At 41.4% G+C, this 26264-nt stretch overlaps 1 protein-coding gene across 1 annotated transcript in view; it reads right to left on the reverse strand.

Moving 5' to 3' along the window:
• The window catches only part of CD14 (CD14 molecule), a 247120-nt gene that overhangs the window by 197127 nt on the left and 23729 nt on the right, over positions 1 to 26264 (reverse strand). The window lies entirely within an intron of this gene.

The raw sequence follows: 26264 nt of genomic DNA on the forward strand, positions 1-26264 counted from the left end.
GCTATTTTCCCCCTTTTGTTTTCCCTTTTGTTACCCTTGTTGTTTATCGTTGCTGTTGTTAATATTATTGTTGTTATTGCTGTCGTTGTTGGATAGGACAGAGAGAAATCAAGAGAGAATGGGAAGACGGGGAGAGAAAGATAGACACCTGCAGACCTGCTTCATCGCTTACAGGTGGGGGGGGGACTGGAACCAGATTTCCTTTTGCCCATCTTTGCGCTTCGCGCCACATGCACTTACCCCCCCCCACCTACCGCACGCCCCCGATTTTATTTATTTATTAATGAGAAAGATAGAAGGATAGAAAGAAAGAACCAGACGTTACTCTGGTGGTACACGTGCTGCTGGGTAGTGAACTTGGGACCTCATGCTTGAGGGTCCAATGCTTTATCCCCTGAGCCACCTCCCAGATCACTTATCTATCTTATTAAAAATAAGTAAGTAGGGAGTTGGGCGGTAGCCCAGCAGGTTAAGTGCACGCTGCGCAAAGCGCAAGGACTGGCGGAAAGATCCCAGTTCAAGCCCCACCTGCAGGGGAGTTGGTTCACAAGCAGTGAAGCAGGTCTACAGGTGTCTATCTTTCTCTCTCCATCTCCGTCTTCCCCTCCTCTCTCCATTTCTCTGTCCTACCCAACAACAATGACATCAGTAACAACAACAATAATAACTACAACAACAATAAAAGCCAACAAGGAGAACAAAAGAAAAAATAAATATAAAAAATGGTTTGTTTTTTTTTAAGTAAGTAAGTAAGTAAATTAAAGAAATGGGTATGATATTCTCAAGTTCAGGGGTTCCCAACCCCTTACTCTATTTACTTTCAGGTATTCTCACAATTCTTGTAGATGCCATAATTCTCTAGATCTTACTCAGGAAAGCATTGTATTTATTGTTTCTAATACCAGGTCACTTTGACACCAACTGGGTATCCTACAATTCAACGCAATTCTAGGCCAGCAAAATACCTCACTTGAATAGTGCTCTGCTTTGCCATCTTTGCAACCCAGATTCAAGCCCAGCCCCCACAGCATTGAAGGAAGCCTCAGTGCTGTAGTCTCTTTCATGTTCTCTCTGACTCTCTGCCTCTATCTTTTTATTTTTTAAAAATATTTATTTATTCCCTTTTGTTGCCCTTGTTTTATTGTTGTTGTAGTTATTATTGTTGTTGTTGTTGATGATGTCGTCGTTGTTGGATAAGACAGAGAAATGGAGAGAAGAGGGAAAGACAGAGAAGGGGAGAGAAAGAGAGACCTGCTTCACCGCTTGTGAAGCGACGCCCCTGCAGGTGGGTAACCAGGGGCTCGAACCCGAATCCTTATGCTGGTCCTTTCGCTTTGCGCCATGTGTGCTTAACCCGCAGCGCTACCACTCGACTCCTTATCTTTTTTATTTTTAATTGCCACTAGGATTATCATTAGGGGCTCAATACCTGCACAATAATGAATACATCACTCCCAGAGGCATTTTTAAACATTTATTTCATAGCATAGAGAGAGATTGAAAGGGGAGGGGGAAGATAGAGACAGAGAGAGGGGCCAGGCAGTGGTGTGCCTAGTTAAGTGCTCACATTACAATGTGCAAGGACCCAAGTTCAAGCCCCTGGTCCCCACCTACAGGGAGGAAATTTCAAAAGTGGTGAAGCAGGTCTGCAGCTGTCTCCCTCTCTATCTCCCTCTCTATCTCCCTCTCCACTCTCTATTTCTCTGTCTCTATCCAAATATATATATATATATTCCAGGAGATGGAACAGTGAATAAAGCACTGAACTCTCAAGCATGAGGTCCCAAGTTCAATCCCCAGCAGCACATGTTCCAGAACAATGCCTGGTTCTTTCTCTCTCTCCTCCTATCTTTCCCAATAAATACATCTTTTTTTAAATAAATAAATAAATGTAAAAAAAGAGAGAGAGCCCTGCAGTACTTGTTTCACCACTCGTGAAGCTTCTCCACTGAAGGTAAGGAGCAAGAGCTTGAATACTGAGTTCTTGTGCTTGGTAATTCATGCACTTAAGCAAGTGCACTGCCACTCAGCCCCTTCTCTGCCTCTATCTTAAAAAAAAAAAAAAAATCACCAATCATAGTGCTGATTACTGAAGTTAGTATCAGACCCCACAAGTTAAAATACAAGATCCTTGACATGACACCAACTCTTATTTCAGACGGGGTTCTCAGTGAGTTCCATGCCCATCCCTGAAGTTCAGGTATTCTATTTATTTATTTATTTATTCACTTTTGTTGCCTTTGTTTTATTGTAGTTATTATTGTTGTTGTTATTGATGTCATCGTTGTTGGATAGGACAGAGAGAAATGGAGAGAGGAGAAGACAGAGAGAGGAGAGAAAGACACCTGCAGACCTGCTTCACCACTTGTGAAGTGACTTCCCTGCAGGTGGGGAGCTGGGGCTGGAACCTGGATCCTTATGCCAGTCCTTGCACTTTGCACCACGTGCACTTAACCCACTGTGCTACTGCCCGACTCCCTGGGTTCAGATATTCTTAGGACAGCTCACAGAACCTGGGAAAGTACTCTTTTTCTAATTGCTTTTTTATTATGAGAGATGAAAATATGAAGATGGATTTGCACAGAAGGCAATGTCTATAAGGGTTCTCCGGGCAGGAGCTCCTGTCCATGTGGTGTGGAGTGTGACAGCTTCTGACACATGAAAACGTGGACCCACCAGAAAACTCCTGCAACCTCACTGTCCAGAGTTTTTAACTGAGATTTTCTTATGTAGGAAAATACTAAATCTAAATCTAGTTCTATAATCACAAGGTCAGTTTACCTGGCAAGCAAACTCCTAAATGAAGTTACCTAGGAACCCAAAACTCACCTAATAGCATAACAGATATTATTATTATTTTTTATTTTTAATTTCTTTATTGGGGGATTAATGTTTTACATTTCACAGTAAATACAATAGCATGTACATGCATAATAATTCTCAGTTTTCAATACAACCCTCACTAGGTCCTTTGTCATCCTTTTGGACCATTACAGAGATTCTTAACACTCTGGAAATTCCAAGGGAAATTCCACTGGCAAGAAAGGCCAGATATGCTATTTAAAAAAAAAAGTGGGAGTCGGGCGGTAGCGCAGCGGGTTAGGCTCACTTGGCTCGAAGTGCAAGAACCGCACAATGTTCTCAGTTGGAGCCTCCAGCTCCCCACCTGCAGAGGAGTCACTTCACAAGCGGTGAAGTAGGCCTGCAGGTGTCTATCTTTCTCTCCCCCTCTCTGTCTTCTCTCTCCATTTCTCTCTGTACTATCCAACAACAACTACATCAACAACAACAATAATAATAACCACAACAATAAAACAAGGGCAACAAAAGGGAATAAATAATTTTTTTTTTAAACTCCCTCTTTTAAAAAACATTATTTAGTGGTCTGGGAGGTGGCGCAGTGGCTAAGGCACTAGACTATCAAGCATGAAGTCCTGAGTTCAATCCCCCGCAGTACATGTACCAGGGTGCTGTCTGGTTCTTTCTTTCTCTCCTCCTATCTTTCTCATTAATAAACACAATTTTTAAAAAAAACAAACATAATTTAGGGAGTCAGGTGGTAGCGCAGGGGGTTAAGCACACGTGACTCAAAGCGCAAGGCCCGGCTTAAGGAGCCGGTTAGAGTCCCCGGCTTCCTATCTGTAGGGGAGTTGCTTGACAAATGGTGAAGCAGGTCTACAGGTGTCTATCTTTGATGAAGCAGGTCTACAGATGTCTATCTTTCTCTTCCCCTCTCTGTCTTACCCGCCTCTCTCCATTTCTCTCTGTCTTGTCTAACAACGACGACATCAATAACAACAACAACAATAACTACAACAACAATAAAAAAACAAGGGCAACAAAAGGGAAAAATAAATAAATCAATATAAAAAATTAAAAATTAAAAAAAGAATACAAAAAATACAGTTAAAACATTTATTGGGAGTCGGGCGGTAGCGCAGCGGGTTAAGCGTATGTGGCGCAAAGTGCAAAGACCCGCATAAGGATCCCAGTTTGAGCCCCCGCTCCCCACCTGCAGGGGAGTCGCTTCACAAGCAGCGACGCAGGTCTGCAGGTGTCTTATCTTTATCTCCCCCTCTCTGTATTCCCCTCCTCTCTCCACTTCTCTCTGTCCTATCCAACAACAAAGACATCAATAACAACAACTATAACAATAAAACAAGGGCAACAAAAGGGAACAAATAAATATTTACAAAATCTTTAAATAAAAAACATTATTTATTATTGGATTGGATAGAGACAGAGAGAAATTGAGAGAGGAGGGGGAGATACAAAGGGAGAGAGAGAGAGAGAGACAGCTGCAGCACTGCTTCACCACTCATGAAGTTTTCCTCCTGCGGGTAGGGACCAGGGGCTTGAACCTGCGTCCTTGTGCACTGTAGTATGTGTGCTTAACCAGGTGTGCCACCGCCTGGCCCCTCTCTCATGGTTTTTCTCTCTCTCTCTCTCCTTATTCCTCTCTATCCCACTTCCCTCTCAATTTCCCTCTGTCCCATCAAATTAATTAGCTAATTAAATATTAAAAACAAACCAAAAACCTTTTGTAATAAAAACATCAAGCATACTCAAAATAGAATGGAATTTCTTTAGCCAGATAAAGGACATTAGTGGCCACAGTTAACATATTCAGTAGTGACTTAAAACTTTTCCTTTAATCAGAAAAGAAAACACAAGTAGAACCTGAGCTGGAATTGCACCAAAGTAAAAGACTCTGGGGTGGGTGGGTGGGGAGAATACAGATCCAAGAAGGATGACAGAGGACCTAGTGGGGGTTGTATTGTTATATGGAAAACTGGAAAATGTTATGCATGTACAAACTATTGTATTTACTGTCAAATGTAAAACATTAATTCCCCAATAAAGAAATTTTAAAAAGCCTTTCCCTTTAATATCAGGAATAAATCAAAAACATCTAATTTCAGCACTGCTATCACCATTGATCTGGGTCTTTCTTAAAGCAATTAGGCAAGAAAAAATATAAAAATCAACAAAAATAGAAAAAATAACAAAATTATGTTTGCTAATGACATAATTCTATACATAGAATGTTCTTTTGACCAGAGCACTGCTCAGCTCCAGCTTATGGTGGTGCTGGGGACTGAATCTGGGATCTCAGAGTCTCAAGCATGAAAGACTTTTGCATAAGCATTATGCGATTTCTCCAGCCCCTACATAGAATGTTCTATAGAATCTACACACACGGGAGTCGGGAAGTAGCACAGCAGGTTAAGCGCAGGTGGTGCAAAGGTCAAGGACTGGTATAAGGCTCCCAGTTCAAGCCCCTGGCTCCCCACCTGTAGGGGAGTTGCTTCACAGGCAGTGAAGCAGGCCTGCAGGTGTCTTTCCCCGTCTCTGTCTGTCTTCCCCTCCTCTCTCCATTTCTCTCTGTCCTATCCAACAACGACGACATCAATAATAACTGCAACAATGGAAAACAAGGGCAACAAAAGGGAAAATAAAGAAGTATTCTTAAAAATTTTTTTTAAAAATACACACACACACACACCAATATAGGTGTACACTTATGTTCATAGCAGCACTATTTGTAATAGCCAAAATTTGGAAGCAACCCAGGCATCCAACAACAGATGAGTGGCTGAGCAAGTTGTAGTATAACACAATGGAATACTACTCATACTATTAAATGGTAAATTCACCTTCTTCACCCCATCTTGGATGGAGCTTGAAGGATGGTAAGTGAGATCAGCCAGAAAGAGAAGGATGAATATGGGATGATCTCACTCATAGACGGAAGTTGAAAAACAGGATCAGAAGGGAAAACACTAAGCAGCACTTGGACTGGGGTTGGGGTATTGCACCAAAGTAAAAGATTCTGGGTTTGGTTGAGGTTCAGATCCTGGAGCATGACGGCAGAGGAGGACCTAGTGGGGGTTGTATTGTTATGGGTAAAACTGAGAAATGTTATAAATGCACAAACTATTGTATTTTACTGTCAACTGTAAGCCATTAATCCCCCAATAAAGAAATTAGAAAAAAAGAAAAGAAAAAGAAGAAATAAGAAAGGAAGAAATAAAAAGAAAGAAAACTACTGTGCCTAGTTAAAAATTCAGCAAATTTCCAGGGTATAAGATTAACAAATATCAGCTGTCATAGTCCAGGAGGAAGCAGAGTGGTAGAGCTCAGGACTTGCAGGTAGGAGATCATTCTTTTCCTGGTCCCTGTCATAAAAGTAAATAGTTTATTTAAAAAAAAAAAAAAGCTGTGGTCTGGGAGGTCGCACAATGTATAAGACATTGGATTCTCAAGCATGAGGTCCCAAGTTCAATCCCCAGCAGATGTACCAGTGTACATGTACTGTTTTGTCTCTCCTTCCTTCTATTGTTGTCATTAATAAGTAAATAAAACATTTTTTCCATTTTATTAGATAGGACAGAGAGAAATTGAGAGAGGAAGGGAGACAAAGAGGGAGAAAGGCACCTGCAGACCTGCTTCACTGCTTGTGAAAGCTTCCCCCCTGCAGGCGGGGAGCCAGGGGCTCGAACTGAGATCCTTGAGCTTTGTGCCATGTGCGCTTAACCCAGTGCACCACCGCCCAGTCCCCAGTAAAACTTTTTTTTTTAATTTGTTTATTGGCAGCTTAATGGTTTATAGTTGACAGTAAAATACAATAGTTTGTATATACATAACATTTCTCAGTTTTCCACATAAAAATTCAACCCCCACTAGGTCCTCCTCTGCCATCATGTTCCAGAACCTGAGCCGTCCCCCACCCCAGAGTCTTTTACTTTGGTGCAATACATCAGAATAAAACGTTAAAAAAAAAAAAAAAAAAACCTCCTATGCTTACCCCACACTAATCAACACTAAATATTAGGGATTAAATTCATATTGTTACTATTGCTCTGCAAGGTGTATAAATGCTACACTAAATGTAGATGATTAAACAGGTATGTTCCACATGGATGGAACTGAAAAGGGTCATGGTGAGTGAAATAAAAGAAAAAGGACAAATAACAGATACTCTCACTCATGACCTAATAACACAATACTTGGTGAAACCTAAGTGGACTCTGGTCTATGGCATCAGATCTGGGGACTCAGAAGAAGGGGGTGGAGAATGCTAAAGGGGGTTGGGAGTGTAGTGTCATACAAGAAGGATGGCTTGTGAAGAGTGAGGTACACTGATAACCTATCTTGGGGAAATATGGAACTGTACTCCTATGACAACAATCCTATAAACCAACATTTCCTCAACCAAGTGATAACTGAAGTTGAAATAAATAAATAGATGTGATCCTTTTCGCTGTAATGGCTCTATAATGAAAAATAGGAAGTGGTTTGTGAAAAAGAGCATATCTGGGGCCAGGCAGTGACACATCTTGTTGAACACACATGTTACAGTACAAAAGGACGCAGGTTCAAGCCCCCTGGTCCCCACCTACAGGGGGAAAGGTTCATGACTGGAGAAGCAGGACTGTAGGTGTCTATCTCTTCCCCTCTCTATCTCTTCTCTCCCCCTCAATCTCTCTGTCTCTATCCAATAGTAAATAAATAATATTTTAAAAAGAGAGGGAAACACCACAGGAACACTTGATCTTTAAATTTCTGGAGTATTGTCACATTTTCTCTTATGATTTTAATTCCCTGCATTTTTCTTTCTTTTCTCTTCTTCTCTTCCTCCCCCTCCCCCTGCCCCCACCCCCCTCCTTCTTCTCTGAGTTGGTTTAATTCCAAGTGGTACAGAACAGATGGAAAAGTACACCTTGGCAGAGTTCTGAACAGGGCTATTTTGACCTCACAGCTAAGATAGTAAAGGCTGAATGAGAAGAAATGAAGAGAAGATGAACCACTGTGTGATTTATTTCATTATTGTTATTATTTTTTTTTTAATATTTATTTTATTTATTTATTTATTCCCTTTTGTTGCCCTTGTTGTTTTATTGTTGTAGTTATTATTGTTGTTGTCGTTGTTGGATAGGACAGAGAGAAATGGAGAGAGGAGGGGAAGACAGAGAGGAGGAGAGAAAGATAGACACCTGCAGACCTGCTTCACCGCTTGTGAAGTGACTCCGCTGCAGGTGGGGAGCCAGGGTTCGAACCGGGATCCTTATGCCGGTGCTTGTGCTTTGCGCCACCTGCGCTTAACCCGCTGCACTACAGCCCGACTCCCTATTGTTATTATTTTTACAAAAGTTTTTTCTTAAATTTACAGTAGGTTCCAAGAGATTTCATTCTGACTATTGGTGGCAGCTGATGTTATAACAGGGAATCCAGATGTTTGAAAACAGGAATGGAAATAAGGTTCACAATTGCCTCAGGCACAACAAAATTCTTGCATTTTTTTTCCTAGATTTCATAGTTCCTCCTGTGACCTGGGTTACTTCCCCCTTGACCTTTGACCTTCACTTTATTGATAGTTTCAAGATTTTTTTTCTGCTCTTCTTTCTGTTTCTCATGGAATGCCAACTCCTTGGCCTCCTTCTTGGGCTATTTCAGGGGCTTCTTATCAACTTTGCAGCCAGTTATGGTTCCTACAACTCTCCAGATGGTGCCAGCTCAGTTCCCTTTCTTCTTACTTGTGCTAAAGATTTGTCAATTTTCATGATGGGCCTAGACCTCGAATAAATCTCCCTCTCCAATGTCACTGGTCATTCCTAGCAGGAACAACATAATAAGACCCATTTGTGGACCCCCATAGGACCTTGCACTCAACTTGGATCAACAATGGTAGAGAATGTTCCATCCTCCCTTCAGAGGCTGGACAATATACTCTATGCTACACCTGAGGAAGATGGGTCCTGATATTGGGGCAGCTTGGAATGTTCCTACTTATGACCACAGAATGTGAGCTCAGATCTACAGGGATGCAGAGGTCACAAAGGCTCCTAAGCTGAATATGGGCCCCAGATCACATCAAATCAGTGGTGTTTACAGTTAACAATATTTATACACTTTTCCCATATTTGGGAGCTACTCTCTTCCCTGATCCAGCTTTCTGGTCCTTATGCCAGCCATGACATCACCTCCCCAGACAATAATTAGGATCCACCTGCATATCAGATTTCAGGCTCAGGAAAAAAATTTAAAAAAACAAAAAAACACTAGTATAGCCACAGGCCCATTGAAATATAACTAAAATATGCCTACTAGCTAGCTATAAAATGGAGGGCCCCCAACTCTTCATCTGCACTATTCCAGCCTTTAGGTCCATGTCAACAGTTTGTTTGGCTTTGTATGTTAACTCTCTTTCTGGCCACCAGGTTCCAGATGCTAACATGATGCCAACCAGACTTCCCTGGACAGACAACCCCACCAATGTGTCCTGGAGCTCTGACTCCCCAGAGCCCTTCCCCACTAGGGAAAGAGAAAGACAGGCTGGGAGTATGGATCGACCTGTCAACATCCAGGCTGGGAGTATGGATCAACCTGTCAACACCCATGTTCAGCGGGGAAGCAATTACAGAAGTCAGACCTTCCACCTTCAGCATCCCACAATGACCTTGGGTCCATACTCCCAGAGGGTTAAAGAATAGGAAAGCTGGGAGTTGGGCGGTAGTACAGCAGGTTAAGCGCATATGGCTCAAAGTGCAAGGACCAGCATAAGGATCCCTGTTTGAGACCCCAGCTCCCCACCTGCAGGGGAGTAGCTTCACAGGCAGTGAAGCAGGTCTGCAGGTGTCTTTCTCTCCCCCTACTGTCTTCCCCTCCTCTCTCCATTTTTGTCTGTCCTATCCAACAACGACGACAACAAGAATAACTACAAAAAAAAGGGCAGCAAAAGGGAATAAATAAATAAATATTTACAAAAAAGAATAGGAAAGCTATCAGGGGAGGGGATGGGATACAGAGTTCTGGTGGTGGGAACTGTGTGAAGTTGTACCCCTCTTATCCTATGGTTTAGTCAGTGCTTCCTTTTTATAAATAAAAAATTAAATAAAAAAATGGGTGGCAGGTGGTAGCACACCTGGTTAAGTGCACACACTACAGTGCACAAGGACCTGGGTTCAAGCCCCTGGTCTCCACCTACAGGGGAAGCTACATGAGTGGTGAAGCAGGGCTGCAGGTGTCTCTGTGTCTCTCCCTCTCTGTCTCCCCTCCCCTCTCAATTTCTCTCTGTCTCTATCCAATAATAAATAAATTAATTTTTTTTCCTCCAGGGTTATTGCTGGGCTCGGTGCCTGCACCATGAATCCACCGCTCCTGGAGGCCATTTTTCCCCCTTTTTGTTGCCCTAGTTGTTGCAGCCTCGTTGCGGTTATTATTGCCATTGTTGACGTTGCTTTGTTGTTGGATAGGACAGAGAGAAATGGTGAGAGGAGAGGAAGACAGAGAGAGGGGGAGAGAAAGATAGACACCTGCAGACCTGCTTCACCGCCCGTGAAGCGACTCCCCTGCAGGTGGGGAGCTGGGGGCTCGAACCGGAATCCTTTCGCCGGTCCCTGCGCTTTGCGCCACGTGCGCTTAACCCACTGCGCCACCGCCCGACCCCCTAATAAATAAAATTTTTAAAAATTTGTCAATTTATTTGATCTTTTGAAAAAATCCATCTTTTGACTTTATAATTTTAAATATTTTATTTTATTTTATCCTTATTTTATTTGTGTCTACTCTATTTTCTTTATTTTTCCTGGTTTTTGCTGCCTTTGGATTTAGCTTGTTCCTCTTTTCTAGTTTCTTAAGTTGTAAAGTTAGGGTGTTGATTTGAGGGTTTTTTCATCTGTTTTTAAGTACTTTTTAATTCCTGGTTTTTTAATTTTATTATTTATTTACTTTTTGGATAAAGTCAGAGAGATATTGAGAGGGAGGCTGGGAAGGTCAAGAGGGAGAGACACTTGCAGCACTGCTTCATAGTGCTTTCAAAGTTTCTCCCTTTGCAAGGGTGGACCAGCGGTTTGAACCTGGGTCCCTGTGCATGGTAATATGTGTGTGTTCTACTGGGTGAACCACTATCAGCCCAAATTTGTCATTTTTAAAAATATACCTATTTTATTTACTACATATGAGAGAGTTTCACATGAGGCAGAGAAAGGAAGAGAGATGTGCGTGCTTTACTGGGTACACCGCCACGTGACCCTTGGGACTCCGTGTCTTTAACACTTTAGTAGTCACTACACCGCTTCCTCGGCTACAGTGAATTTTTCTTTAAAGATTTTTTAGATGTTATTTTAAAATATTTATATTTATTACATATTGGAAAGTGTTTCATGTGCATCAGAGAGAAGAAGAGAAAGGGAGAGAAAGCAGAGCACCATACCAGTTCCAGGGATCAAACCTGGAGCCTCAAGCAAGGAAGTCCAATATTATGCCATTTAAGTCATTTCTCCAGCCACAAAATGATTTTTAATTTATTATTATCTTTATTCTGGACTTCCTCTCTCTTCTCCGCGGTTCAGCCCGACACCTGACCACAACAACAACAATTTATTAGAGACAGCAAGAAATTGAGAGAGGAGGGGGTGATAGGGAGAGACAGAGAGATACCTGCAGCCCTGCTTCACCACTCATGAAGCTTCCCCTGTAGGTGGGGACCAGGGGCTTGAACCCAGGTCCTTGTGCACTGTAGTGTGTGCACTTAACCAAGTGCACTACCACCCACTCCCCAAAATAATTTTTTAATGTTTACTTTATTAGTGAGAATGGAGGAAAGAGAAAGAGAACCAGATTATCATTCTGGCTTATGTAATGGCAAGTGTCAAACTCAGGATCTTATGCTTAAGCTCTTATGCTTAACACTTTATCCACTGTGCCACTTCCCAGACAGCAAAATAATTTTTCATTAAATGAGTTAGAGGAGTATTGACATCTGAATATTAATATCCAGACTGTGGACATGGATCAATATATCAGAGCATAGGGCTTGCATGCTTGAGACCCCAGGTTGAATCCCCCAGCTCTAAAGCAAACACACAAATTGGAGACCTGGGATATGGTTCACCTGGCAAAGCACACTCTTTTTTTTTTCCTTGTTTTATGAGACTTTTTATTGGGAGGCTAATGGGTTTACAGTACAGCTGTGGCACATGGGTATAATTACTCATTTCACCAAGATAAATGTCTGCAAAACACTCCCACTCCCATATTGGGTCCACCATCATGTACCAGGACCTAAAAGACCCTCCTCCCTTCACCCCCCTTTCTGCCCTCCTTCCTCAGAGTTCTTTGCTTTGATGCAATACCCCACCAGTCCAAGTTTTACTTTGTGTTTCTCCTTCTGTGCTTGTGTCTTAAGTTGTGCCCATGGGTGTGATGATCCTAAGTTCATCCTTCTCTTTCTGGTACGCTTCATTTGATATAGTTCCTTCAAGCTCCATTCAAGATGAGGTGAAGAAGGTGATGGCATTTTTAATAGCTGAGTAGTATTCCTTTGTGTGCACACTCTTTGCTATATGCAAGGACCACAGTGTGAGTCCCATCCTCCATATGGCAGAAACTTCATAGGGTCAGCTGCATGAACAGTGGAGTGGTCTATGTTTCTCTATCTCACCTTCTTTGTCTCTCATTCTCTCTATATATACGTATACACATACACATACATATATATGTGGTGGTGGTGGAATCAATCATGCAGGTGCAAAGTGCCAGCAAAAACCATGGGCTTCTTGAATCTTTATGTCTTTGATGTTGTCTAGACTAGAGAAGTTTTCAGCTATTATAGCCTGAAGAATGCTTTCTTCCTCTCCCTCTCTTTCTTCCTCCCTCTGGTAAACCTATAATGCGTATATTGTTTCTTTTGAAGTCATCCCATAGGTCTCTGTTGTTGTTTTCAGCATCTCTTAATCTCTTTTTGAGATCTCTTACTTCTTTTTTAGTTGTCTCTAGTTCATCCTCGATCTTGCTAATTCTGTCTTCAGCCTCATGGATTCTATTCTCTCTGCCCTCTACTGATTTCTGGAGTTCATCTATTTTATTAGCCTGTTCTGATACTGTTTTAGCTTGTTAAGCTAGTTGTGTTCTTAGCTCAGCTATTTCAGCTTTCAGCTCTCTAATAACCTTGAGACAGTGTTTTCTTCCAGAGTCTCATTTGTTGTTCCTGTATTTCTGATTACAATTCTTTCAAACCCTTTACTCACTCCTGTGATTATTTCCTTAGCTAGTGTTTGGATGTTGAACTCGTTATTTTGTGCTTCATCCTTTGGGGGGCTTTTAGCTGGACTGTTGTCCTGGTTCGTTTCTCCATTATTTCTTCTTGTTGGTTTAACCATTTTTTATATTATGTTATGAGTTCCCTCTCTCAGTACTTTTCAAATTACTGATCACTATTTCCTGGATTGACTTGTGTCTAAGTAAGGTAATTAAAGGGTTCACAGTGGTGGAAGTTAACAGTTGTTTCAATAATATTTTAATCCCTGAGTTGGAGCTCAGTGGTTTAAAAGCCTCTTTTTCTTTTTCTTCCCTGTAGGCTATGGGAGCCTGAGGGCTTCTAAACTACAAATAGGCTTCTTAGCTTAATCACTGACTCCTGAGCAAGAGATAAGTCAGGGTGTGGCAGAGATAGTCCAGTGGTTATGCAAAGAGACTTTCACAGCCCCACAGCTATGCCACCAAGGTAGAGGTCTTCTGAGTTTCCTGGTTAGATCTCTGTCCCCTGGTGTCCCTCCCTGCTGCTGCTCCAGATTCTGAGGGCAGTAGCAATGGAGACTCAGAGTTGCACTTGGTGAGTCTCCGGGGAGTCTTCTCCTCCCCTCAGCTGTCCCCTTGTTGGCGGAACAGACTGGAGGTGGTGTCTCAACTGACAAACTGCCGGACTGCTACCAGCCACTTAATCTCTCCCTAGGCTCCTCTCTGTCACCAGCCACACGTATTTGCACTCACCGGTGATTTGGTGGGTTCCTGTAGTCATTCCAGTCCTGTCTTGTTTTGGTCCCAGGTGGTCTCCTTTGGTATTCCTAGTTGATACTAGAGAGGAGAGGAGAGGAAAGAGATCTGCTGCTGCTTGTAGCCCCGCCTCCGGAAGTCTCCACAGGTATCTATTTTTCTTTCTTTTTTTTTTAAATTTATTTCTTTATTGGGGAATTAATGTTTTACATTCAACAGTAAATACAATAGTTTGTACATGCATAACATTCCCCAGTTTCCTATTTAACAATACAACCCCAACTATGTCATTTATCATCCTTCATGGACCTGTATTCTCCCCACCCACCCACCCACCCCAGAGTGTTTTACTTTGGTGCAATACGCCAATTCCATTTCAGGTTCTTGCGTTTTCTTTTCTGATCCTGTTTTTCAATTTCTGCCTGAGAGTGATATCATCCCATATTCATCCTTTTGACTTATTTCACTCAACATGATTTTTTCAAGGTCCATCCAAGATGGGCTTCTTCTTCTAGCGTTTGCCCTTCTTCCGTAGCCAGTCAACAGCATCAGGTTGAGCCTGATGTAAAATTTTGAGACCTCCTTTGAATCTGGAGAGGTGGCAGTTGTTGACTATGTGGGTCATAGTCTGTCTGTAGCCGCAGGGGCAGTTCGGGTCGTCTCTGGCTCCCCAGCGATGGAACATAGTGGCGCACTGGCCATGGCCTGTTCAATAGCGATTGAGGAGGGCCCAATCATAACGTGCTAGGTCAAAGCCGGGTTGACGCTTACAGGGGTCTGTGATGAGGTGTTTGTTCTTTACCTCAGCTGACTGCCAACTCTGTTTCCAAGAGTCTGGAACAGAGAAGTTCAGTGTAGGCGTAGGGGACCAAATTGGGTGACGAGACGTCAAGCGTTGGACAGGGTGGGCGAAGATATCCTTGTATATTGGCAGGTCCGGTCGAGCGTAGACGTGGGAAATGAATTTAGATGATGCCGCATCCCGACGAATATCTGGCGGGGCGATGTTGCTAAGAACTGGCAGCCATGGAACCGGGGTGGAATGGATGGTTCCAGAAATTATCCTCATGGAGGAATATAATTTGGAATCGATCAAGTGGACATGGGGGCTACGGAACCATACTGGGGCACAGTATTCTGCAGTGGAATAGCATAATGCCAGAGATGATGATCGTAGTGTGGAAGCGCTCGCGCCCCATGAGGAGCTGGCCAGTCTTGCAATGATGTTATTCCTCGCGCCCACCTTTGCTGCAGTTTTTATGAGATGTTCGTGAAATGACAGAGTGCGATCGAGAGTAACGCCAAGATAGACTGGCTGGGCTTCATGCCAGATTCTTGTATCGTCAAGCTGCACATTAAGCTCACGCAAGGCTGAGGCATGGTGTAGATGGAAAATAGATGATACAGTTTTTGCAGTGCTAGGGATTAGTCGCCATTTTTTACAGTAATCAGATATCAGAGACATGTCTTTCGTGAGTGTTTCCTCAAGGATGTCAAACTTGGATGCCTGAGTTGCACAGGAGATGTCATCGGCGTAGATGAACTTCCTTGAAGAAGTTTCTGGGAGGTCATTGATGTAAATATTAAATAGCGTAGGAGCCAGAACAGAGCCCTGGGGGAGGCCACTTGAGACAAGTCTCCATCTGCTAGACTTGTCACCCAGATGCACCCGGAATCTTCTGTTTTGGAGAAGAAACGATATAGTGTTGGCCACCCATGGAGGCAGGCATCTTGAGATCTTGACTAGGAGACCACGGTGCCAGACCGTATCATAGGCTGCTGTGAGATCAAGATTGGCTGAAAATGGTGAAGTCACCATTTTTTACAGCTGAATAGTATTCCATTGTGTATATATACCACAACTTGCTCAGCCACTCATCTGTTGTTGGACACCTGGGTTGCTTCCAGGTTTTGGCTACTACAAATTGTGCTGTCAAGAACATATGTGTACACAGATCTTTTTGGATGGATGTGTTGGGTTCCTTAGCATATATCCCCAGGAGAGGAATTGCAGGTCATAGGGTAGGTCCATTTCTAGCCTTCTGAGAGTTCTCCAGACTGTTCTCCATAGAGGTTGGACCAATTTACATTCCCACCAGCAGTGCAGGAGGGTTCCTTTGACCCCACACTCTCTCCTGCATTTGCTGCTGTTACCTTTTCTGATGTATGACATTCTCACAGGAGTGAAGTGATATCTCATTGTTGTCTTGATTTGCATTTCTCTGACAATCAGAGACTTGGAGCATTTTTTCATGTGTTTCTCGGCCTTTTGGATCTCTTCTGTGGTGAATATTCTGTCCAAGTCCTCCCCCCATTTTTGGATGGGGTTATTTGTTGTCTTGTTGTTGAGTTTGGCAAGCTCTTTATATATGTTGGTTATTAAACTCTTGTCTGATGTATGGCATGTAAAGATCTTCTCCCATTCTGTGAGGGGTCTCTTGGTTTGGGTAGTGGTTTCTTTTGCTGTGAAGAAGCTTTTTAATTTGATGTAGTCCCATAGGTTTATACTTGCCTTAGTCTTCTTTGTAATTGGAGTCGTTTCATTGAAAATGTCTTTAACATTTATGCAGAAAAGAGTTCTGCCAATATTTTCCTCTAAGTATTTGATAGTTTGTGGTCTAACATCTAAGTCCTTGATCCACTTGGAATTTACTTTTGTATTTGGTGAAATACAGTGATTCAGTTTCATTCTTCTGCATGTTTCAACCCATTTTTTCCAACACCATTTGTTGAAGACACTCTGCTTTCCCCGTGTAATAGTCTGGCCCCCTTTGTCAAAGATAAGATGTCCATAGGTGTGGGGCCTCATTTCTGGGCTCTCAATTCTATTCCACGTTTTTATTTCATTTGGGAGTTGTCCACTGCAAGTGTAAATAGATCAACAAATTTTATATATTGATCTTGTATCTTGCAACTTTACAGAGACTGATTAGTTCTGATATATTTTACGGAGTCGACAAAAGTTTTTTGTTTTGTTTTCCTTTATTGCGGGGATTAATGGTTTACTGTCAACTGTAAAATATAGTAGTTTGTACATGTGTAACATTTCTGTTTTTCACATAACAATTTAACCTTTCTCCACCTAGGTCTTCCTCTGTCATTATGTTCCAGGACCTGAACACCACTTCCTCCCACCCCAGAGTCTTCTACTTTGGTGCAATACACAAAAAGAAGTTTTTATATACATGCTCCTTCATAAAATCTGTAAACTGAGATAGCTTTACTTGTTGTTTTCCAATATGGATGTAATTTATTTCTTATTCTCAGTCAACTGCCACCATAGGAAGCCCTAACATATTTGTAAAGGTGTTAAGGACAAATATCCTTTTTTTTTTTCTTTCTCATTTCAGGACAAAAACATTTAATATTTAACTATGACCTTTGATTATCAACTGGTGGTTTTTGTAGATACCCATTACCATGTTGTGGAAATTCCTTTCTTGACACAGAATATAAGATTTCTGATAAAAAGAAATAATTGACCCTTGTTTGGTTCCAGAAGACAAAAAAGGAACAAAGAGAGCATCAAAGAGTGACTGATTTTAGTTCAGAAAAGGAAGTCCTATGACTTTCATCCTGCCCTTACAGCATAAAGTTTGTCACACAACACTGAATATCCGATTTCACTATACAATGGGGAAGTGGAATTCTTTCTTCTTAGTCCATGTTCCACTTCTTGCCTCACTTCCTCTCCACTCATTTTTTTCAGCCTGTCCTTATAACCACAATTTGCTCAATCCTTGGGCCTAACTTGATCTTCCCTGTGCACCATTGCCACTTTTGAATCACTGAACCCTTCCTTAGTTACTGTGCATTATCAGATCAAAAAATTATGTGACTTCTTCAATAGATGTTGCCGGGAAAATTGGACAGCCACATGTAGAAAAGTGAAACTAGACCACCACCTAACACCATACACCAAGGTTAAATCAAAATAGATTAAATATCTAGATATTAGACCAAAAACTGGCATTTATAGAAGAAAATGTTAGTGAAACTTTGCAGGACCTTCACATCAAAGCTGTATTTGGAGACTTAACCTCTGGGCAAGGGAAATGAAAATAAGAGTAAATACATGGGATTTCATGAAACTAAAAAGCTTCTACACATCAAAAGAAAACTACACAGGGATAACTAGGCAGCCCAGTAAATGGGAGTAGGTATTTGTACATCACATATCAGACAAATGATTGATATCAAACATCTATACAAAATTGGTACCGACCTACAAAAGAAGCAAAGATAAACCAATAAAATAGTGTGCCAAAGAACTAAACAGACAGTTTTCTAAAGAAGAGATACACACGGCCCACGGACATAAGGAAAAAAAATGTTTCACTTCACTTATCATTAGAGAAATGCAAATTAAAACTACACTGAGATACCATCTCACAAGTAAGAGAATGGCTTACATCAAAACAAGATAAAAACAGGTGTTGGAGAGGTTGTGGAGAAAAGGGAACTCTGCTACATTGCTGGTGGGAATGCAAAATGGACAGCACAGCCCCCTTTACAAGAGTGTATGGAGAGTCCTTAAACAAAGAAACATGGACTCACCTTAAGATCCTGCAATACCACCCTTAGACATTTATCCAAAGGACACACACTTATTTGAAAGGGCATATGCACTCCTATGTTCATAGCTGCATTACTCACAATAGCCGAAGAGTGGAAGCGGCATAACAGTAAACAGAGACAAGCTAAAGACGCTATGGGATATATATTCCAAATGTATATTGAAAAGATGAGAAAAGGGGCCAGGAGGTAGTGTACCTGGTTAAGCACACACACTACAGAGTGCAAAGACCTGAGTTGAAGCCTCTGGTCCCCACCTGTAAGAGGAAAGCTTCACAAGTGGCAGGTATCTCTCTGCCTCCTGCCCCCTCCCCCTCTCATTTTCTCTTAGTCTCTATCCAATAACAAATAAATACAATACATTTTAATATGCCTTAAATATTTAAAAATAATCATAATAGGTGGCCGGGCGGTAGCGCAGTGGATTAAGCACACATGGCGTGAAGCTCAAGGACCGACCTAAGGATCCCGGTTCGAGCCCCCGGCTCCTCACCTGCAGGAGAGTCGCTTCACAAGTGGTGAAGCAGGTGTGCAGGTGTCTATCTTTCTCTCCCCTCTCTGTCTTCCCCTCCTCGCTCCATTTCTCCTGTTCTATCCAAAAACAACGACAGCAATGACAACAACAATAATAATACAACAACAGCAGCGATGAACAACAAAGGCAACAAAAGGGAAAAAAATAGCATCCAGGAGCAATGGATTCGTAGTGCAGGCACTGAGGCCCAGCAATAACCCTAGAGGCAAAATAATAATAATAACAATAATTTAAAAATTTAAAAAGATAATATTGTATCCTTTGAGGAAAAATGGATAGACCTGTATGTGTTTATACTTAGCAAAATAAGAGATGAAAGGCAACTACCAGATGTTTTCACTCATATGTGAAATCTAGAGATCTGATTTACATGAATTTGCCAAAAAAAAAAGAAGAAAAGCAAGCAAACTGTAAGACTTGTGAGAACTATGATGGTTACCTTTGGGAGCTTTGAGGATGGGTATACAGAACTTTGGTGGTTGGTATGGTGTGGAACTATACATTGTAATATTATAATGTAACAAATAAAATAATGATAAATAAAATTATAAATTAGATGACTTGTGACACATAACTTATAGTCTTCCAACCTTAGGTAAGTATTTTTTATTTGACTTTAGTTAAGTGTTTTCTCCTAAACTCATGGCAGTAAGCAATAAAGCCACTAGTTCACTCTAACTTGTTCCATCATTAGTAAAGATCTATGGAACACCTTCCCTGTGCCAGGCATTCCTTAGAAGATTCAGAAGAATAGAACTGAACATAATTGACAATCATTCTTCTCATGAGCCTTCCAATGCAATTCTAACAAGCAAGCAAAAAACAAACAAGGGAGTCAGACGGTAGTGCAATGGGTTAAACGCAGGTGGTGCAAAGCTCAAGGACTAGTGTAAGGATCCTGGTTCGAGCCCCCAGCTCCCCATCTGCAGGGGAGTCGCTTCACAAGTGGTGAAGCAGGTCTGTAGGTGTCTTTCTCTCCCCCTGTCTTCCCCTCCTCTCTCCATTTCTTTCTGTCCTATCCAACAATGACAACAACAATAATAACTACAACAATAAAAAAAACAAGGGGAACAAAAGGGAATAAATAAATATTAAAAAAAATTAAAAATTAAAAATGGGAGTCGGGCTGTAGCGCAGAGGGTTAAGCACAGGTGGCGCAAAGCGCAAGGACCGGCATAAGGATCCCGGTTCGAACCCCGGCTCCCCACCTGCAGGGGAGTCGCTTCACAGGCGGTGAAGCAGGTCTGCAGGTGTCTATCTTTCTCTCCTCCTCTCTATCTTCCCCTCCTCTCTCCATTTCTCTCTGTTCTATCCAACAACAACAACAGTAATAACTACAACAATAAAAACAACAAGGACAACAAAAGGGAATAAATAAATAAAATAAATATTAAAAAATTAAAAAATAAAAAATAAAATAAAATAAAATAGATTGCTGTGACAAAGATAAGGAGGCAGAGGCTCCTTAGGTAGAGTGATATGTGAGTTGAATCCTGAACAATGAAAAGGTATCTGTCCTATGAAGATCTATATGTAGAGCTTTAATTTCGAAGAAGTGCCAACTCCTCTACTGATGAATTATTGATAGGCACTTCTCCTTTTACTTACTTAAGGATAGTCTTCCAGCAGGACTCCTGTCTTTCTCTTGAATCATCTAGTTTATGTTCTTTATTGGATTATTCCTGTCTGCATATAAATATGTTGCTTCTCCCATTTTGAAACCAGTACACATGATGTTATTATACTCAGCAATAAAAAAAAAAAAAAAAGAAAAGTTTCCCTCTAAGAACAGGAACAAGACAAGAAAACCCACTTTGCCACTGGACAGAAGTGGAATTGTTGCTTATTGGGTACAGAATTTTAGTTTTATAAGAAAAAAAGTTTTGGGAATGAAAGGTAGTGGTGGTTGTACAACAATGTGAATGTACTTAATACCACTGCATTACATACTTAAAAATAGTCACTACTATGTTATGTAAGATGTCTTTTAACACAAAACAATTTAAAGAAAATACTGAAAATAAAAGGACCTCTAAGGCTTAGGGGTTACACAGTAGTGTAGCACAGGACTTGCAAACATAAGATCCCAGGCTCTCTTTTTTTTTCCTTTTTTTTTTTCTTTCTTTTTTTGCCTCCGGGGTTATGGCTGGGGCTCTGTGACAGGGCTAAGAATACACTACTCCTGGTGGTTATCTTTTTTCCATTGTTGTTTTTGCTGTTATTGTTGTTGGTGTTGCTGCTGTTGTTGTTGGATAGGACAGAGAGAAATGGAGAGAGGAGGGGAAGACAGAGGGGGCAGGGAGAGAAAGATAGATACCTGCAGATCTGCTTCACTGCTTCTGAAGCAACCCCCTGCAGGTGGGGAGCTGGGGCTCAAACTGAATTCCTTATGAATGTCCTTGCACTTCGCACTATGTGCATTTAACCCAGTGAGCTACTGCCACCACCACCCCACAGCCCACATATACTTTTTTTTTTTTTTTTAACAAGAGTTCTGGCTTTATGGTGGTGAATGAGATTGAACCTGGGACTTTGGAGCCCCAGACATGAGAGTCTCTTTGTATAACCATTATGCTATCTACCCCCACCCCAAATTCTATCCTTTGCACTACATATACCATAGTGATTCCCTGATTCAATCTTTCTCCTTAATAAAGAAGTATATAGTAGTCCTGGTGGTAGTACAGTGGCAGGAGCATTGGACTTATAAGTTCAGTCCCCAGCATCTCCTGTATCAGTGTGATGCTGTTCTCTTTTTGTTATTAATACACAAATCTTAAAACATAAACAAACATACAAATAGGACTGAGGAGATATCTCAATGATTGAGCACAGGACTTGCATGCTTGAGTCCTCAAGTTCAATTCCCAGCATCACCATCTGCTAGAGTTGAAAGGTACACTAGTCTCTCTCTCCCTTTCTCTCCCTCTTTCTTGTTAAAATAAATCTAAAAAAATAGATAAGTAAATAACTTTTAAAAAGAGGGGGAGAGCTGGTGTGAGATAGTTACAGCCATAGAGCAATAGACTTTCTTTTTTCTTTTAATATTTTTTATATTTATTTATTTTTCTTTTATTGCCCTTGGTTTTTATTGTTGTTGTAGTTATTATTGTTATTGATGTCGTTGCTGTTAGATAGGACAGAGAGAAATGGAGAGAGGAGGGGAAGACAGAGAGGGGGAGTGAAAGATAAACACCTGCAGACCTGCTTTACTGCCTGTGAAGTGACGCCCCTGCAGGTGGGGAGCCGGGGCTCAAACACACGGTATCCTTCAGCCGGTCCTTGCACTTGCGCCACGTGCACTTAACCCACTGAGCTACAGCCCGACTCCCAACAATAGACTTTCATGTCTCAGGCACTAGAGGTCACAGATTCAATCCCTAGCACCACCATGAAACAAAGCTAAAAAACCTTACTTCCTTATTTTCTTCTTTCGATTTGAAGCAAAACTCCTCGAAAGAGTTATACACATCTGCTTTCTGCAATTTTTCTCCTCCAATCTCTTTAAAACCCCCCATCCTATGATTTTGTTAATGTCTCCTTTCTTAAATAAATAAATAAATTTTAAACACTTAAAAAAAAAAAAACTCCAGTTAGACTGTTGGCCTTATCCTACCTATCCTACTCAAGGACACTCATTGGCTTCAACAATGTTCAATCTATTAGCCTGTTCTCAGTCTTTATGGAAGCTTTTTTTTTAATTATTCTTTTTATTTAGCTTTTAAATATTTATTTGTTCCCTTTTGTTGCCCTTGTTGTTTTATTGTTGTAGTTATTATTGTTGTTGTTATTGATGTCGTTGTTGTTAGATAGGACAGAGAGAAATGGAGAGAGGAGGGGAAGACAGAGAGGGGAGAGAAAGATAGACACCTGCAGACCTAATTTACTGCCTGTGAAGTGACTCCCCTGCAGGTGGGGAGTTAGGGGCTCGAACCGGGATTCTTATGCTAGTCCTTGCGCTTCGCGCCACTTGCACTTAACCCGCTGCACTACCGCCTAACTCCCCTTTTTTAATTTTTAAATATTATTTATTATATTGGATAGGGACAGCCAGAAATTGAGAGGAAAGGGGATATACTATGTGCACTTAACCCGGTACACCACTGCCTGGCCCTCTGGAAGGGGGATATAGAAAGGGAGAGATATAGACAGGCACCTGCGGTACTGCTTCACCACCTGTGAGGCTTTCCCCCTGCAGGTGGGGGCTGGAGGCTTGAATCGAGGTCCTTGCACATTGAAATGTGTGCTCAGCCAGGTTGGTCACCACCTGGCCCCCTTTTTTAAATTAAATTATTCTTTTGACTAAAGCACAACTGCTCAGCTCTGGTTTATTATAATGTCAAGGACTGAACCTCTGAGTCTCAGGCATGAGAGTCTGCTGTGTAAATCACTGTGCTATCTCCCTGGCTCATGGAAATATTTCAGCAGCGTTTAATCCACCATATTACCTTCTCTCAGAATTATGTTTGACTTCCAGAACAGTTCTCTCTCTGTTCTAGCTATTTCACAGGCCGTTACTTCTTGGTTTCATTGTGGAGTAAGTATTTATTGCTGCAAGGGTTTCATATCAGCATAACTCCACCGTTCCTGGCAGATCTTTTTTTACCCCATCAGGTTATCACTGAGTCAGTACCTGCCCTGGTCCTAGTTGCTATTTCCTCTTTCTATTTATTCATTTATTTATTTACATATTTATTTATTTATTTTACCACAGCACTTCTCAGCTCTGGCTTATAGTGGTGCAGAGGATTAAACCTGGGACTTTGGAGCCTCAGGCATGAGAGTCTCTTTATATAATCATTATGCTATCTACCCCTGACCCATTTCTTTCTTTTTTTTCTTTTGCTTTTTTCTCTTTTCTTTTTACTTGATAAGACAGAAAGAAATAAAGAAGGGAGAGAAAGATAAAGCAGAGAAAAAGAGAGGCACCCGCAGCCCTGCTTCACTACTTGTGAAGCTTCCCTTCCTTGCAGGTGGTGACCAGGGACTTAAAGTTGGGTACTTGAGCCTGGCAATGTGTGTGCTGAACTGGGTGCCACTGCTCAGCCCCTCTTTTTTATTTTTGTTTTTAAGCTAGAGGGGGGAAAATGGAGAGAGAAAGAGAGAGGAAAGGCACTACAATACTACTCACAAAACCTCCTTTCTCACAGTGCTCCCATGAGGTGATAGAGGATCAAAATCAGATCTTCATGCATGGGAAAATATAGCACTACCTGTGACACAGATCCTTGAGTTTGTTAACTTTTAGTACTGCATTGTGCCAGGACTTAATCTTTTTTCCCCTTCTGTTGCCCTTGTTGTTTTATTATTGTTGTAGTTATTACTGTTGTTGTTGATGTCGTCGTTGTTGGATAGGACAGAGAGAAATGGAGAGAGGAGGGGAAGACAGAGAGGGGGAGAGAAAGACCTGCAGATCTGCTCCACGGCTTGTGAAGCGACTCCCTTGCAGGTGGAGAGCCGGGGCTCTAACTGGGATCCTTACACCAGTCCTTGCGCTTCTCGAGGACCTAATCTTTAAAAAGAAAAAAAAAAGTGTGTCTGGAAAATGAAATACTTAACCCAGGTTTGAGCTCCCAGTCCCTACCTGCAGGCGAAAACTTTGCATGGTGAAGCAGTGTTGCAGGTATCTCTCTGTCTCTCTCCCTTTCTATCACCCCCTTCTCTCTTGATTCCTGGCAGTCTCTATCCAATAAATAAATAAGGATAATAAAAAAAGAAAATGAAATACCCCAGCTTACTGCTGGCATTTATGCCTCTGACAACTTTCCAGGTGTAAGATGGGCAGTGGTGGAGATCCCAGGGTCTAGAAGATGATTGATTAGTCTGAAAGAGGTATGCTTCATTAACTGTAGTGTTGACATTTTCAAGATACTGCAGAAGGATAATGTATAAAAATATCAAAGAAACTTGGTACTGGATAGGGGAGATCACATAGAGGCTACGCAAAAAGGCTTTCACGCCTGAGCCTCCAAAGTTTCAGTTCTATTCCCCAGCAGATATAGTCCCCAACTATAAGCCAGGGCTGAACAGCGCTCTGGGAAATAAAGAGAGAAAGAGAGAGAGAGAGAAAGAAAGAAAGAAAGAAAGAAAGAAAGAAAGAAAGAAAGAAAGAAAGAAGGAAGGAAGGAAGGAAGGGAAGAAAGAAAGAAAGAAGGAAGGAAAGAAAGAAAGAAAGAAAGAAAGAAAGAAAGAAAGAAAGAAAGAAAGAAAGAAAGAAAGAAGTGAGTGGTCTGGGAGGTGGCACAGTGGCTAAGGCACTGGACTTTCAAGCATGAGGTCCTGAGTTCAATCCCAGGCAGCACATGTACCAGAGTGATGTCTGGTTCTTTCTCTCTCTCCTATCTTTCTCATTAATAAAGAAATGAGTATGTTAACTCTCTTTTCAATCACCAGGTTCCAGATGCCACCAGGATGCTGGCCAGGCTTCCCTGGATTGAAGACCCCACCAATGTGTCCTGGAGCTCAGCTTCCCCAGAGAAACACCTTACTAGGGAAAGAGAGAGGCAGACTGGGAGTATGGACCGACCAGTCAACGCCCATGTTCAGCGGGGAAGCAATTACAGAAGCCAGACCTTCCACCTTCTGCAACCCTCAATGACCCTGGGTCCATGCTCCCAGAGGGATAGAGTGGGAAAGCTATCAGGGGAGGGGGTGGGATATGGAGATTGGGTGTTGGGAATTGTGTGGAGTTGTACCCCTCCTACCTTATGGTTTTGTTAATTAATCCTTTCTTAAATAAAAAAATAATAATAATGGTGCTAAAGACTGAGTCTGAAAAAAAAAAAGAAATGAAATCTTTTTTAAAAAGAAAGAAAGAAAGGAAGAAAAGGAAAGGAGATAGAAAGATTGGTACTGTTATTGTTCTAGATACATAAAAAAAATGATGCAACACCACATCAGTGGAAGAAATCTGAGTGATATTAGTTTTTACTTCATAAAACAAAAGCTGACTCATATGGAAAGTATGAATTTTTAAGTTCTGTGTAGCAGCCAAGTTCTCAGTACTGCCAGGGCTGTGCTTGTGAAAAGGATATCTGTAATAGTATATGGGGAAAGACCGTAAATGTCAAAACTTACAAGCAACTATCTAGGTGAACTGATGAAGTGTCTGATTTTCTATATGATTTTACTTTCTGCTTATATTCTATTTTATGTTGTTCAAGGCATAATAAAGATGTCCAAGTTCCAAAATAACATATTTTGCAACAATAAATGAAGAGAAAATATGTACATAAACCCTTAATAACTTCATCATGTCACATGACTTATGTCAGAACATAGTCATTCTGGAATCCCTTCTCTTACATTCCATATGTTTTATTTTATATACTTCATTTTTAACACAAGATACAGTCAGAGGGAAGGCGAAAAGGAAAGA

Source organism: Erinaceus europaeus, chromosome 2 (assembly GCF_950295315.1).
Source record: "Erinaceus europaeus chromosome 2, mEriEur2.1, whole genome shotgun sequence".
Taxonomy (NCBI): Eukaryota; Metazoa; Chordata; class Mammalia; order Eulipotyphla; family Erinaceidae; genus Erinaceus; species Erinaceus europaeus.